Source organism: Thamnophis sirtalis, unplaced genomic scaffold (assembly GCF_051295495.1).
Source record: "Thamnophis sirtalis isolate CommonGarterSnake01/CBP01778 unplaced genomic scaffold, rThaSir2_p1.2 scaffold_3, whole genome shotgun sequence".
NCBI lineage: Eukaryota > Metazoa > Chordata > Lepidosauria > Squamata > Natricidae > Thamnophis > Thamnophis sirtalis.
In genome coordinates this window covers 131,995,892-132,007,965 of record NW_028261383.1, presented here as the reverse complement: position 1 = coordinate 132,007,965, position 12,074 = coordinate 131,995,892, and the positions used below count along the sequence as shown (strand labels likewise).

Genomic DNA, 12,074 nt, shown 5'->3' with positions numbered 1-12,074 from the left:
TCACGGGGCTCCACCCGTGAAGCGAGCGGAATTATCTGCAGGGACGCATCTCCGGAGCGCGTTACTCACCTCAGCCGAGATATATAAAAAAAAAGAAGGCAGCAAGTCCAGAGCAGTGCCGCGCAGTGAAAGAACCGCTTTCCCCTCAAAACTCTTCTTCTCCGCAAAGTTTCGTTTTCCGCGGCTGCCTGCCCCTTTTATTAGGGAACGCGCAAAGTATCGCTTTCCAAACGTCACACTGGCGTCCCACCTCTCTGTTTACTTTGCAGGCTGCTGTAGGACCAGAGCCTGATTTGTAGGCGGGGAATTCCAGAAAGCGCTTGCGAGGAGGAGGAGATTTGAGCGTTGCCCGAGCTAACAGCGGGGAAGGCCAACCCAGCTGGACTCGATTCAGCCGGCTGAATTTGCTCCCTTACCCTCCCCCTTACCCTTCCCCCAAGACAGGCGGCTGAAAAATGTCCCCGCCGCTTTTTGCGGTGAGCTGCTCCGGTGGTGAATGTGAAGAAGCACTTGGAAAGAAGATTAGTGAACTGTTAAGATTGGCCTCTCTGTCGAAGCTGAAACTCCTCCACTGCCAAAGAATCGATCGGGGCAGCTGATTACAGTACAGGTTTTGTTGCATTTCGTGAAGAGATCCCTCAGGCTGTACAGAGAATCCTTGACCGGTTGTTTAATGACAGTTCAGAAATTAGGATAACCTTGGAAAGGGCCCACAAAGTCTTTCTGATCCTTGTGAAATGTCACACTGGAGTCACATTTGGTATTGGATTTGGTATTTATTCGATTTGTAAGCCGCCCTATTCCCCGAAGGGACTCTGGGCGGCTGAACAAAAACCAGGGGAAGGGGAACAAATACAGAAAGTAAGACAAACAGTACAGTGATACAACAATTTAAAAAACACAACAAGCACAGCAAATTCGAGTAGGGGGGGAACTCAACCCCAGGCTTGCTGGGACAGCCAGGTCTTAACGGCTGTCCGGAAGGCTTGAAGGGTGGCGAGGGTCCGGCAGATGGAATTCGGAGGAGGCCTAATCTGTGGGATCTAATGGGTCTATGGGAGGTAATTTGCAGGAGGCAGTCTCTCAAGTACCCAGGTCCAATACCATGTAGGGCTTTATAAGTGATAACTAGCACCTTGAAGCGAGTCCGGAGATCAATAGGCAGCCAGTGCAGCTCGCGGAGGATAGATGTAACGTGGGTGTACCGTGGCGCACCCACAATTGCTCGTGCGGCTGCATTCTGGACCAGCTGAAGTCTCCGAACACTCTTCAAGGGCTGCCCCATGTAGAGCGCATTGCAGTAGTCCAGTCTTGAGGTCACAAGGGCATGAGTAACTGTTGTAAGATCCTCCCGGTTCAGGTAGGGACGCAATTAGTGCACCAGGCGAACCTGGGCAAATGCCCCCCTGGTCACAGCCGACAAATGGTGATCTAAGGTCAGCTGTGTGTCCAGGAGAACTCCCAAATTGCGAACCCTGTCTGAGGGGCGTATAATTTCACCCCCCAGCCTGAGAGATGGAATACCTTGCCAATTTGTGGGAGGAAAGAACACAAGCCACTCGGTCTTATCCGGATTGAGTACAAGCTTGTTAACCCCCATCCAGACCCTCACATCCTCCAGGCACTGACACATCACGTCAACTGCTTCACTGACCTGGCACAGGGTGGACAGATACAATTGAGTATCGTCCGCATACTGGTGGTATTTTATCCCATGCCATCGGATGATGGTTCCACCACAAAAGCGCGTAGGACAAAATCGCACTCGACAAAAGCGCGCTGTGACGTCATCACAGCGCGACGAAAAAGATCGAAAAAATGTAAAAATAAAGCTAAAACCTTCCCCTAACCCCCCCAAACCTAACCCTAAACCTAACCCTAAACCTAACTCTTAACCTAACCCTAAACCTAACCCTAAACCTAACCGTTAAAGTAACGAAAAACGTAACGCTAACCCTTATCCTAACCCTAACGCTAACGCTAACGCTCTAAAGCTAACCCTAACCCTTAACCTAACCCTAACCCTAACCCTAACCCTAACCCTAACCCTTACCTTTATGTGAATCGGCTTGCTTTAATTTAATTTTTATTAATTTTTATTTGAATTTTTCGATCTTTTTCGTCGCGCTGTGATGACGTCAAAGGCGCGATTTTGTCGATCGCGCTTTTGCCGTCCGCGCTTTTGACGGGTCACGTCGGATGATCTCTCCCAGCGGCTTCAGGTAAATGTTAAACAGGAGGGGGGACAGGACTGACCCCTGCAGCACCCCATAGTTAAGGGGCCTAGGGGGCAATCTCTGTCCTCCAACCAACACCGACTGCGACCTGCCCGAGAGGTAGGAGGAGAACCACTGAAAAACGGTGCCTTCCACCCCCAGCTCTCGCAACCGCCGCAGAAGGATACCATGGTCGATGGTATCGAAGGCTGCTGAGAGGTCCAGGAGCACCAGAACGGAGGCCTGGCCCCCGTCTCTGGCTCTCCAGAGATCATCGGTCAGTGTGACCAAAGCAGTTTCCGTGCTGTAGCCAGGCCTGAAACCAGATTGGAAGGCGTCTAGATAATCGGCTTCTTCCAAGGACCACCGGAGCTGGGAGGCCACCACTTTCTCAACAACCTTCCCAACAAAGGGGAGGCTGGAGACTGGACGGTAGTTATTTAAAATGGCTGGATCCAAGGACGGTCTCTTCAGTAGGGGTCTCACCACCGCCTCCTTTAAAGGGGGGGAAAGGACCCTTCCTGGAGAGACGCGGTCACTATCACCTGGATCCAGCCCCGTGTCACCTCCCTGCTATTCGCGACCAGCCAGGAGGGACACGGGTCCAGTACACATGTGGAGGCACTCACTGCTCCGATGGCCTTGTCCACTTCCTCAGGAGTAACAGCCTCGAAATCAATCCAACGGTGTCGTTCAAGACTCTCCCCCGGTACCTCGGCTGGCTCTGCGCAATTGGAGTCCAGGTTTGCCCGAAGCCGAGCCACTTTATCCGCGAGAAATTAGACGAACTCCTCAGCCTTACCTTGTAAAGAAGTGCCCACATCCCTCCCTTTAAGGAGGGAACGGGCTATCCTAAACAAGGCGGCTGGGCGTGACTCAGCGGAAGCTATCAGAGCGGCAATGTGAGTTCTTTTTGACGTCCGGAGGTAGGCTCTGATGCAGGATTTTAACAGTGCCCGGTCTGACTCAGACTTACTGGATCTCCAGCAGCGCTCTAGGCGTCTCTTTTGGCGCTTCATCTCCCAGAGTTCCTCAGTAAACCAAGGAGCCCTCCTGGATCCACTGCTTCAGATCGGCCGTAAAGGCGCAATCCGTTTGAGGGCCCCTGCCACCGCCGAGTTCCAAGCAGCGACCAGCGTCCCAACCGAATCGCGGGCGAGAGTATCAGGTATAACACCAAGCGCCGTCTGAAAGCCCATAGGGTCCATAAGGCGCCTGGGGTGGAACCACCTAATCGGTTCCTCCTCCCTACAGTGGGGGATCGGCCTCCGAAAGTCAAGCCTCAGTAGGCAGTGGTCTGACCACGACAGGGGCAAGATCTCAATACCCCTCAGACCAAGATCACAACTCCACTGCTCCGAGAGGAATATGAGGTCAAGTGTGTGACCTGCCAAGTGAGTTGGATCCCGAATTACCTGGGTCAAGCCCATGGCTGTCGTGGAAGCCATGAACTCCTGTGCCCCATCAGAGTGCTCGCCAAGCAAAGGCAAGTTGAAGTCCCCCAGCACCATAAGTCTGGGGAACTCAACTACCAGCTCGGCTACTGACTCGAGGAGCGAGGGGAGAGCTGCTGCAACGGTGTGGGAGGCAGGTACGTTAGCAGCAAGCTCACTTGACCCCCAGGGTCCAACCTCACCAGCAAGGACTCACACTCGACAAGCTCCGGAGCAGGGATCCTACGAGGAACTAATGACTCTCGGATAACAACGGCCATTCCTCCACCCCTTCGCTGGGGTCGTGGCTGGTGAAGCACCTGAAAACTATCTGGGCACATCTCGGTGAGGGGGACTCCTCCCTCCGGGCCCAGCCAGGTTTCAGTAATACATGCCAGGTCTGCCCCCTCGTCTAAAATTAAGTCCCGGACGAGGGGAGCCTTGTGAACGACAGACCTGGCATTTAGCAACAGCAGCCTGAGACCAGGGCCCTGACTACTCGCACCATCTGGCTTTGGAGTGGGACTAATAGGGCCAGAAAGAGGGATCTCTGTAACATAGCGAACCCTCTTTCCCAGGTAATGGCTTGCCCTAAAGTCCCCGCCATATCTGCCCCTCCCAGTTAAGACCGTAATGCTCCGGCCCACTCCCGTGTCCATAGGCTCCCCACCCTCCCCCAGGGCTATCGACATCCCTGGCAAGCCCTTTGAACCATACATTCTAAGGCTGGGGGTTAAACCAGGCCCCCCTAACACTTCTGCAAAGCACTCAGTGTAGGAGGTACCCGGTTGTAGTCCCAGCCTTCTCAAACATACTCACTCATCCAAACAAACACTCCCCCATGACAATTTTAAAAACACAAATACAGCTATATAATAAAAGTGGGTACATACATACATCACAGTCACACCTCAAGCACTCACCATATGTTAAAATGCATGGAGCACTGTGATTGTGTGCCATCAAACAATGATGTAAAAGTGGAGAGAGAACTACTCCGCTCCTCTCTCTCCTCTATGTCCCGGAGAGACGTCCACAGCTACCAGGCCAAAAGTCAATAGTGTACAAGGCAGCCGTACATGGGAAAGGGTAAGGCATGAAAGTCTGGTGTTCACAAGTAGCAACCGGTCAGTCTCACCCCTCTTAGAGTCCAAAAGAAGGTCAGCGGACCGCATGACCACATTTGGGATATTTGTTTGGCCTTACGATCGATTGCCCTGTGATCACTGTTTGCAATCTTTTCTGCCAGCTTCCCCAAGAAGGCCAATGGGGAAGCCAGACCTGAAGGTTGCAAGATGCTCCCTCCTGCTGAGAAGTTTCCCTCTTGTCTGGGGAGAGGGCGTGAACTGATAAAGTTGCCTGATAAGAACTGAACTTCCTGTGCTGAAGGAAAAAAGAGTTGGATCACAGAGATCTGAACTCTGTTTCTGCAGCACGGCAGAGGCATTTTCCGTGCATGGAGAGAAACTCCGTCCAGCTGCCAGGCTGCAGAAATAGGCCTCAGACCTTGGAGGTCAAAGCTCTGTTTCTGCAGCTGAGTGGAGACCTTCCCCTCTCACGTGGATCTCAGTTCTGGCAGGCAGATTTTTTTTCCTTCTGCCCTCTTAATGACATAGGAAATTGCTTAACAACCACAATTTGGGATTGCCAACATTGAGCATATGGGCATATCACTTATTAGATAACAAATATTTTAATGTAACATTCTCTCTTATACCTGCCAGTTGCCACATGAATGTCTATTGAAGTTCTGGTCGATAGCCCTAGCAATAAATAATGTTGTGCTTTATGTACCTTCTTGTACCTAATTTTATATTCTTTTTTTTTTTTGTCGTCTTATTTTTTTTGTCATAAAAAGTTTTTATTTTCCATTTTCATAGCATATAATCACATGTATACTATTACATAGTCAATATCAAGTTGTATTATTAAGTACTTACATCAATTCATCTTACCATCAACCACCAAAGAAAAAAAGAAAGAAAGAAAAACCCAGTTATTGGCTCTTCTGCACTCCATACACCATATTTATACCTTATCCGACACTTTCTTCCCCTTCTCTCCTCCCCCTTTCTACATTCTGTCTTCCCTCCATCATTTTCTACTCTACTTCCCCTTCCTTTCTCCTTCTACTCTCTCCCCTTACCACTCCTCCCTATGCAGCTCATCTTCCCCCTTCCCCCTCTCTCCTCTCCCTCTCTTCCTATCTTTTTTCTCTCCTCTGCTTCCCACTCTTCTACATCCTGCCTTCCCTCCATCATTTTCTACACTAATTCCCCTTCCTTTCTCCTTCTTCTCTCTCCCCTTACCACTCCTCCTTATACACCTCATCTTCACCCTCTCTCCTATCCCTCTCTTCCTATCTTTCTTCTTTCCTTTGCTTCCCACTCTTCCTCTAATTCACTTGGTGTATTTCAGCTTCTGAGCAAACTCCCTTTTGTGTTGATGATATTTATAATTCCATTTCAATATACATAAAAAAGAAAAAATAGCAGTATACATGTACAATCATAATATTGATGTTTTCCACTCCCTCCCCCCCTCCCCCCCAAACCCCCCAACCTTCCCCCACCCTGACTTCCCAGAACCAATACAAGGTATAAATTTTTAGCAAAAACAGTTTAAGATATACTTTAAGAAAACATAGAAAGTTAATAACATGTTTGAATTGAGCTTAGCTCCTCCTTGCTAGGCTAACTATAAACAATTTGTATCATTTCTGATCTTAATCATAAGCTATCTGAAATTTTCTAGACCCATATTTATTTTGAATATAGTCAATCCATTTTTCCCAGTCTCGTTTATATCTCTCGTTTGAATTATCCTTGAGATATGCAAATATTTTAGCCATCTCTGCTAAGTTTGTGATTTTCAATGTTCATTCCTAGATAGTAAACAAATCTTCCTTCTTCCAGTATTGCGCCACCAACAATCTAGCTGCAGTTATCAAATGCAAAGTCAAGTTAATCTCTACTGCTGTACAGTCAGTAATTATACATAACAAAAAATAGGTGGGAGGTAAACTTTATCCCTTTTTTTTAGAACATTTTGCATAATCCATCATATTTTTATCCAGAATACCTTAACCTTTTTATAAATCTACCATGTCATTTAATTAATATTGATGTTTTTTCCCAACCCGTAGCAAGGCATTCCCCAGAGCATGACCTTTAAAGTTCTCATCCACCTCTTTATTATACAGCAAACAAGCAGCCATATACCAAATCATACCGTTCAATACTGAGCACTCCATTTCCTGCTAAATTGATGCAATTGCTTAACATTCCATATTAGAGACTTAGTTACCATCATTAGCCCCCTGAAACTTTTAAATAGCCATTTGAACATCTTGGAGTTTAACCTTTGCCATATCACTTATTGACTGCTTTGTTCAATGATCAAGATTCCAGTCCCAATTGTGGTCATAAGTCAAGGACTACCGGTATGTGCTTGCAAGTGTAGAAAGTTATCACCCAGCCCTCTCCCAGAAAAATGAAATATCTTAGGAAATATTGAAAAGGCAGAATATTTCTTTGGATGTGAAAAGGAAGAAACATGTTTTAAAAAACAGAATAGCTCCCTGTAGCTTCCTGCCCATCCCCACTTTGTCAATGGGCCATTAGGAAGGCCAAGCTAGTCTACTTTACATAATAAAGAGCTGTCCCCTTCAGCTCCAGGGGGATGGGATTAAGGCATGATAATATTGGCACTTTACCCAACTCACCACATGGCATCTGAGGACTCAACCAAACCTGGATTCAAAACACTGCCTAGAGAGTTGCCCCTGCATTGCCATATGGGTAAGGTGACCAGATGTCCCGCTTTTGGTGGGACAGTCCCGATTATTAATAATTTGTCCCGTGTCCTGCGGCGTTTCAAAAAAGTCCCGCTTTTCATCCGCTCTCCTCTTTTCAAAGCACACATAAAGTAATTAGCAAAGGGCGCAGGGCGTTTTTCCATGTTGCACAGCGGAAAGATCCTTCCCCTCACCGGAGAGCCAGATGGACGCTTTTAAAGGGCGGACGCCGTGTTTCTGGAGTGAGGGTGATGGCAGCTCCAGCAGCAAATTTAGTAGGAAGATTCTCGGCATGGCTTCCACCCGGCGGCGGCCATGAACGGCAACTGCAGCCCTGCAGGAAGGGAGCCTTCCGCCGGCGCCCCTTGGCTCCCGACCTCCCTCAGGAGGTGCCACCAGGCTGGCCACAGGTGCTGCACTCCCCCCTACCCCCACCCCCGGATCCCCTTCAGCCACAGGTGGGAGGGCGCTGCTTCCCAGCCAGAAGTGCAGCGGTTGCAGCCCAGCTTGCGGAGCCCGTCGGGAGCCGCCTGCGAGGGTCACTGCAGGGCTGCCTGGGTCTGAATGCTGGCGAGCTGGGCCATCCTCACCGGCACGACGGCCTCAGAGGCCCCCCGGGATCCGCTGCCTTCGCTGGGCCACCTGGCGACCCTGTGCCGCTCTCCCCATGCCCCGATCAGAAGGCAGGAATCCTCCCTGGCAGCCTTTGTGACCCGCCTTCCCTGCGGGCTTTGTGGAGGGATTTCTCCATGTCTGCAGATATCCGGTTCTGTCGCTCGGTTTTATGCAGCTCCACCACTTTCCATGGCTGCAGACTGCAAGTCCCAGGATCCGGGATGTGTCACCTGCTGGCTGGGAATTCCAGGAGTTGAAGTCTGAGGTTGCTAAACTCCGAGGCGGCTTCCTTCCCACGAGCCCCGGACCCCCAATATCCCCGACCTCCCTTCCACGGCACTTCCCCCTTGACTGGTGCACGAGGGTCTGAGAGGATTCAAAGGTTTGAGAGTTTTGGCTCTCCAGTTTGTCGCCTCTTTGGTGGAGTTTCACATTCCTTCTTTTCCTCGGATCCCTCCGTCTGCTCCGGTCCCTGTCATCGGTCCCATCATCCTCCCTCCCGGCGTTTTAAGGCATGCAGAATGCCAGCGAAGCGAAGTAGGCGGAAGCATTTAACAGATGAGTTGGAGGATAACCAAGGTTGCCCCCGGTGCAAGACCACCAAATACAGGAACCCTTTCCTCAAGCTGATGTCAACTTTTGCGGGCATACTCTGTAAGTGTCTCTGGCTTGCAGAGGAGCGGTGGGAGAAAGGCAGGAGTCTCCGCTGTTAGGGCTTGGAGTCTCCGCAGAAACTGAGGATGGAAAAGCCCAATGCAGAGGATTTCAGAGGATCTCTGCAATAAAAACATTGAAAGGTGAAGCCGCCAAGCTCCCCCCGACACCCCTGCCCATGGCAGCGGCGACTCCCCCTCCACTCGGAGCAACTGAGCTGGGCACTGCATTACCCCTGCCCCCTCCTCCTTCGCCGTGCTTTTGAGGAACCATGAGGCTGCGGGAGCCAGTAGGAAGGCGGTGGAGGGGGCGGGAGCAGGAAACAAATGGCCCCATGGCTTCTCAAAAGCATGGCGGAGGAAGAGGCAGCGGCAGCAGGGGTAACGTGGTGCCCAGCTCAGGTGCTCCAAGCGGAGGGGGAGGCAGCACCACCGCTGCCACGGGCGAGGGCACCAGCGGGAGCTTTGGCAGCTTCACCTCAGCTGCAGCGCCAGGCGGCAAATTTTTTAATCAAGAACACACCACCACCACCCGTCCCCCCATCAATGGTGTCCTGCTTTACCAATTTTAAAATCTGGTCACCTTACCCATGGGAGTCTGACAACCAATCAGAATACAAGCTCAAAATCAAAGGCCAGAGAGGGCATAAAACCAGGGACTCAGCATCTCAGCCTTTCCTTCTCTTTTCTCCACCAACATTGAAGCATGTGATCACCTTTTCTGTTCAGGACTCAAGCCATGTGGTCCTGTCCACTTTCTTTCATCACAAGTCAGACTGTTGTATGGAGAAAAGCACTTAGAGATCAGATTTATACTTCTTGGCAGTAGAACAAATAATGAAAATGAAATGAACTAATTGGAAGAACAATTAAAATTAGATTATAAGACTGAATGAGAATATCTTTTGTTTGATTATTGCTTCTTTGCAGTCTTGGGAGCATGAATATATACAACAGTTTTACCCTCCCTAGATCTTTGTACCTAGTGGGCATAATCAACACAGAGAGCATCAGTATACAAAACAATTATATCAGGTTTCTTGATCAAAAATTAAATACAGTTTACAGTCTAATAGTGTTGTTCAACCTCAGCAACTTTAAGGTCCCAGAATTCCCCAGCCAAGTCCACACATCTTAAAACTGTTAAGGCTCAGAATCATTGCTGTATGACAACTCATTAGTGGAATACTACGGATCAATATGATTTTCCAAACTAGTCAGACTTCACAAGAAACATTGGAATTCTATTGATATAGGCTATAGTAACTGAACCTTGAAAGTGTGACTTTGCTCCCTTTCTCATATCAAAGATAGTTGCAGGCAGAGTCAGTTTCTACAGCCTGCTGGAAGAGTTCAGATGAATTTTCTTCTGAAAAGCAGATTTTTGTTTTATCCAAGACAGCATAGAGCATACTATATTGTAATATACTGTACTTTATTTTGGTTTTCCATGTTGTGTGAATTCAGCAATAATGGTTTTCTCCAAACCTTTGACTGGATAATCTCATAAGTGGCTAATCTTCCAATATTACCTAATTTCTTTGGTTCTTGTTCTCTACTAAACTTTAAATATCTTGCTTTTCACTCTTCCATATAGCAGGCGCTATTAAAACTTCAAAGAATTGGAAACAAGTAGCAGTAGAAATGATTATATTTCAGCCTAAAATAATAACAATAGCAATACCACTTAGACTTACGTACCACTTCACAGTGCTTTACAGCCCGCTCTAAACAGTTTAAGAATCAGCATATTGGCCCCAACAATCTGGGTCCTCATTTTACCCACTCAGGAGGATGGAAGTTTGAGTCAACCTTTGAACCTGGTGAGATTCAATCTGCCAAATTGCAGGCAGCCAGCAATCAGCAGAATTAGCTTTCTAACCACTGCGGCACCAGAACACATTTTTGCTTTTTCTGAGTGGGATGATTCCACCCCTGCTCATCCAGCACTGCCATTTCTTCTGCTTTTCCTTTGAAGAAGATGCTCATTTGAATCCAGAGAATTGATTTCTACAATTTGAGTGCAAATGCTTCATCTAAGGGAGCAAAAGCAATGTGGTTGGTTTGTTGCTCTGTTGGACTTAGGTCAAGAACTTCATTCTCAATTTTCAGGTGGTTAAACCTCTCTTTCATCTAATGGGTATCATCTAATAGGTTCCTCTATTACTGTATTTTCATGCAAGTTATATAAATTTCTACAAAGATGCTTTGATGGAAGCCCTTGGTGTTAGATAGAACTTTGGAGTTGAAGGCCCAGTGGGTCCTCAGTTTGATTTGCACTGTCCTGCTCAGGATTGAAGTTAATATGGAAAAGGATTCTTGCCCCATGAATTAATTTCCATTGGCTGAGGGGTCTGCAGGTCAGTCACATTGTTGGCCTTTGCCTTATACTCTATGGCATTGATAAGATTCTTCTGTCTTGAACCGATGTGCCACCTCGCTGTTTGCAAGCAAATGTACTGTGTTTCCCAAAAATAAGACAGAGTCTTATTTTCTTTTGACCCCCAAAATAAGCACTTGGCCTTATTTTCGGGGAGGTCTAATTTTTGAGGTGCAGGAGGCAGTGAGCGTGGTCACCTCATGACTGCTGCTGTGTTGCAGTATTTTCAGGGAGTGTCTATTTTCTAGGGAGGGCTTATTTTAGTGCATGTGCTCAAAAGCTCGATTGGGCTTATTATCAGGGGATATCTTATTTTGGGGGTAAATAGTTTTCCCCCCACATCAAAGCAGCTTCCAGAATCCACTTGCTTAGCTTGTGGCTAAGGCAAAAGTGAAGTGTCCCAATTATTTCTAATCTGTTATCAGTCAATGCAATCAGCAATTTAACTGTACAGCAAACAGGGATAGAATCAAGATCACGTGAAAGCATTATACTTGGAATACTGCGTCCAGTTTTGGTTGCCATGATGTAAAAAAGATGTTGCAACTCTAGAAAGAGTGCAAAGAAGAGCAACAAAGATGATTAGGGGACTGGAGGCTAAAACACATAAAGAATGGTTGCTTGAATTGGGTATGTGTAATTTAACGAAAATAAGGACTAGGGGTAACATGATAGCAGTGTTCCAATATCTCAGGGGCTGCCACAAGGAAGAGGGAGTTAAGCTTATGTTCCAAAGCACCTGAGGGTAGGACAAGAAGCAATGGATGGAAACTAATCAAGGAGAGAAGCAACCCAGAACTAAGGAGAAACTTTATGACAGCTAGAACAATTAATCAGTGGAAAAACTTGCCTCCTCCAGAAATTATGAATTCAAGATTCAAGTTTTAATGAATTTGTATGCCGCCCAATCCTGAAGGACTCTGGGCAGCTTACATAAAAACAATTTAAAAATACTAAAAAATTTAAAATACAAAGACAAAG

The 12,074-nt window shown here is 47.7% G+C and overlaps 1 protein-coding gene across 1 annotated transcript in view; it reads right to left on the bottom strand.

Moving 5' to 3' along the window:
* The window catches only part of RNF213 (ring finger protein 213), a 137,624-nt gene extending 137,412 nt beyond the window's left edge, over positions 1-212 (bottom strand). Inside the window, exon 1 of the mRNA XM_087710140.1 lies at positions 70-212. The gene's annotated coding sequence lies outside the window, so the exon portion shown is untranslated. The remainder of the gene's footprint in view (positions 1-69) is intronic.
* Positions 213-12,074: the final 11,862 nt, after the last annotated feature.